We start from the raw sequence: 4,793 nt of genomic DNA, 5'->3' as shown, positions 1-4,793 counted from the left end.
GTCCATCAAGTCGCAATGATCCTGGATCCACAGCTGAAGCTGCGGCCAGTCCCTGCGTACCAGCACGAGGACATTATCTCAAGGGTGTGTGACATGGCTGCTAATATGAGGGAAGCCGGAAGCGGTGGTTCTGGGGGTACGTCTGTGGACGAGCGGGATAGTGAAGGACCGTCAGCACCCAAGCGTGGCCGCCTGGACTGTGGATTGGAAAGGCCATCGTGTGATGCTGAAGAGCCACAGGTACGAAAAGAGTTGTTCCAGTACCTCGGCGAACCACTTTTCAATGGCACAGGTGACCTGTTGCAGTACTGGAGTTCAGTGATGGACAGATACCCCAGGCTGTCGAGGTTAGCGCTGTGGTTGCTGGCTGTACCGGCTGTAGCTGTGCATGGAGAGTGCATGAGCATCTGCGAGCAGACCTTAGCTATGAAGAGAAAGCAGCAGGTCACTGCGGAGGAGATGAACAAACTGGTCTTCCTCAAGAGTAATTTTGCTTGAGACTGCTCAGGGCTTTTAGCTAATGGCACCATAGACTGTTTGAAATGGAGACTTTTTGAATCAGATATACTGGTCACTTCACTTTACCCCTTCCAAAAATCTGATTTACAGTAAGTGTCTATCAATGAGGCACATGATAGAGATTTACTAAGGAAAGGTACATTTACAACTAATTCACCAACACCCCTTCAGACTATACAGTAGCTTGGCATTGGCAGTTGCAACAGATGCAACTTGATGAAGATACAGTTTGCCCGAGGACAAGGACGTGAACTTGTGTTTTCGATGTTTCAGTTGAACTACCACTTAAAATTGTGATGGTGTTTTTATCAGTATATGGTTCATCCATCTGTCTTTTCTTTCTGTGGAATCCATCTGAAATTCAGTCGATGGATTACTGAAATCATGCACAACATACTTTCCATCTAGTGAAGGAAAAAACGGGGTACTTAGAAAAAGCCATTTCTTTGCAATTACGCCTTTATAAAAACCACAAACACTCTTTGCTGTGACATCCGAACGATACCTCTTTAGTGATTTATCAGAGGGCAGATCAAGCTTGTAGAGGTGTAAGTCTTGTTGTAGGCAGGCCCTGATTCAGTAATCTCAGTTAACCGGTTTGAGTGTGTTAAGCTCTTGTTAAGCCTCAGGAGTGTAAGGCCAGCAGAACTCAAATTTATACTAGGGTCATATAGATGGTTTTGCAATTATTTATTTTATTTTATTTTGTCAGTTCTCACAATAATGTTGCAATAAATGTTCCGTAGCAGAAGTTATACTGTCAAGCTGACTTTGATGCCTTGCACCTTTGTAGCAGCCTTTTTTTTTATTACAGCTCACTGGGATCATTTCCTTATACAATACAATCTGCAATACCTGAAACAGCCACTTAAACCCCAAGATTGGATCCCCAATAATATTGGGTCATGGAAGTATACAGTGGGGAAAATATGTATTTGATCCCCTGCTGATTTTGTAAGTTTGCCCACTTACAAAGAAATTAAGGGTCTGCAATTTTTATGGTAGGGTTATTTTAACGTATTGAGACAGAATACCAATTTTAAAAAATCCAGAAAAACACATTATATAAAGGTTAGAAATTGATTTGCATTTCATTGAGTAAAATAAGTACTTGATCCCCAAGCAAAACATGACTTAGTACTTGGTGCAGAAACCCTTGTTGGCAAGCACAGAAGTAAGACTTTTTTGTAGTTGGTCACCAGGTTTGCACACATCTCAGGAGGGATTTTGATCCTCTCCTCTTTACAGATCCTCTCTAAATCCTTAAGGTTTCTTGGCTGTCATTTGGCCACTCGAAGTTTCAGCTCCCTCCACAGATTTTCTATAGGATTGAGGTCTGGAGACTGGCTAGGCCACTCCATGACCTTAATGTGCTTCTTCTTGAGCCACTCCTTTGTTGCCTCTGCGGTTCCGAGTCATTGTCATGCTGGAAGACCCATCCATGACCCATCTTCAGTGTTCTCGCTGAGGGAAGGAGGTTCTCGTCCAATATTTTACAGTACATGGCCCCATTCATTTGCCCCTCAATGTGGTGAAGTCATCCTGTTCCTTTAGCAGGAAAACAGCCCCAAAGCATAATGTTTCCACCTCCGTGCTTGACTGTAGGGTTAAATGGGCATGTACATGTGCCTTCTTGAGCAGGGGGACCTTGCGGGCGCTGCAGGATTTCAGTCCATTGCGGTGTAGTGTATTACCAATATTTTGCTTGGTGACTGTGGTCCCAACTGCCTTAAGATCATTAACAAGCTCCTCCCATGTAGTTCGAGGCTGATCCCTCACCTTTCTCATGATCATCCTTACCCCATGAGGCAAGATCTTGCACGGAGCTCCAGACCAAAGCCGATTGATGGTTATTTTGTATTTCTTCCATTTCCGGATAATCGCACCAACAGTTGTCTCCTTCTCACCAAGCTTCTTGCTGATGGTCTTGTAGCCAATTCAAGCCTTGTGCAGATCTACAATCTTGTCTCTGACATCTTTGGTCTTGCCCATGCTGGTGGGAGAGGTTAGAATGGAAGATACAGATTGTGTGGACAGGTGTCTTATACACCTAACAAGCTGACATTAGGAGTAACTTCTTAAAGTGACAGGACTGATCTGTGTTCCACATGGGCACATAACCAATATCTGTGGGAGCCAGAATTCTTGCTGGTTGGTTGTAGCCAATTCAAGCCTTGTGCAGATCTGCAATCTTGTCTCTGACATCTTTGGTCTTGCCCATGCTGGTGGGAGAGGTTAGAATGGAAAGATTGTGTGGACAGGTGTCTTATACACCTAACAAGCTGACATTAGGAGTAACTTCTTAAAGTGACAGGACTGATCTGTGTTCCACATGGGCACATAACCAATGTGTGGGAGCCAGAACTCTTGCTGGTTGGTAGGGGATCAAATACTTATTTCACTCACTGAAATGCAAATACATTTCTAACCTTTATATAATGTGTTTTTTCTGGATTTTTTGGTTGACATTTTGTCTCTATCCGTTAAAATAAACCTGCCATAAAAATGACAGACCCTTAATTTCTTTGTAAGTGGGCAAACTTTCAAGATCAGCAGGGGGATCAAATAAATATGTTCCCCACTGTATAGGAATTATCTGATGTTGTGCGGTGTTCTGGTTCTGATCTGATTTTCTTTTTTTTTTTTTTTTCAGTTCTTGTCTCTGAAAAAGTGGGAATAGGGCTACGCAATTGCAGAAACTGTCTGTCTCTCACTGTCTCAGTACAAACCTCCTTGAACAGAGGCAGCTAATTTCATCATTGTTTGAATGCATTTTTAAGAGGATAAAGCTAAACAAATATTTCATTATTTATGCACTGGATTCCTCATCATTATTTTCATCATTTATCTGCAGCAGTTAATTAGATTAGAGATTAACTAGAGAAACCATTGCCTAGATTAGGACCAAAGTATCTTTTAAAAGTAGTTTGTCATCGTCAATAATTGTCATTTCCGAACAGATTTGTAGTTATCTCATAATACTCATGCTTCCTCATAACGGTTTCGCCCTCCTAAATTTCCAATGCCTTTAAACAACTGTTTATTTCAAATTGTTCTAGTAAACGAACAGAAGTAACGATTTTCACTTCCATGATAAAAATAAATGATCTTCAAAAGTATTTTGCAGTAGTTTTTCCAAGGAGAGATGTGGTTTAGTATTATATAGTTTGTCTTGTAATGCCTTGAACATCTTTGTGTGATTATACAGATATGCATGCAGACAATATAAGAGTTTTCTTTTTTTATATATATCTTTAATAAAGTGGCGGAGATCTACAAACACATAGTAAACGTTCACACAACAACAGAATACTGTTGTCAGTCCTACTGAGTGCTAAATAAGGTTTTGTTCATGCGCAGATCTGTTATTAAAGAGTGACAGCCACATTATGTAACAATAGTGATTGACAGATTTTCAGGAGTCACAACCAAATTTTGAGGGTTGAGTAGGACTGAAATGGCAGTGGAGTAGTCTATCACATCACTGAAAGGGGTTAGCATGAGGTGTGCGCTTAGGGCTGTCAACCTCTCTCAGGTTATGTAAAATGGTGGTATTGTGTAGTGAGAGAGAGAGAGAGAGACAAAACAGTATTTAGGAAATAGACCAATGAGGGAGGGATGGGGCGTGGACGGAACCGAAGAGTTCTTGAGCACATACATGAACAGTCCCTAAAAAAATCTGAAATCCTTGAAATCCTTTTATAGTCTATTGACTATCATTTTCTGATCCTATGGTTACAAGCAATATTTGCTCTACGTAGAAGGGGACTGACTTTGAATACATTATAGGCACAAGGCACTCCTCTGTTGTTGTAGGTACAAGACAGTTTGAGAATCACACATGCTAGTAAATACGGTTGTTAATCCCAAACACTGAAGTACACACCACAGAATTTTGGATTGCTATGATAAGCACAGCAAACACTCATTTGGGCGTCTCATGGCTGTGAACGAGAAATATGTTTGACAACAGTTTAACCTATTTGGTGTCCGTTATGTTTGACCAAAGATTAGCGACCCAAAGACACATTGTGTTGTGCAATTTTACCTAAACCACCGCTGATCACTTGCTGTTTGATGCTTTTAAACTGCACGCTCTTTGAGATGTTGTCTTTTCTGCTTTTAAAACCTACTTTGTGCTTTTGGGTTTCCAAGTAAGGTCACTAAAAATGTGAGCAACATACACTTTTTGGGGTTCTATTAGGTTTGTTTTGCCATAGAGAAAGACGTGTCAAAATGTAGGAATGAGTCGAGACACATACCTCTTTTCCTGT

Source organism: Sinocyclocheilus grahami, unplaced genomic scaffold (assembly GCF_001515645.1).
Source record: "Sinocyclocheilus grahami isolate Dianchi unplaced genomic scaffold, SAMN03320097.WGS_v1.1 scaffold553.1, whole genome shotgun sequence".
Taxonomy (NCBI): Eukaryota; Metazoa; Chordata; class Actinopteri; order Cypriniformes; family Cyprinidae; genus Sinocyclocheilus; species Sinocyclocheilus grahami.
This window is presented reverse-complemented; position numbering follows the sequence as displayed.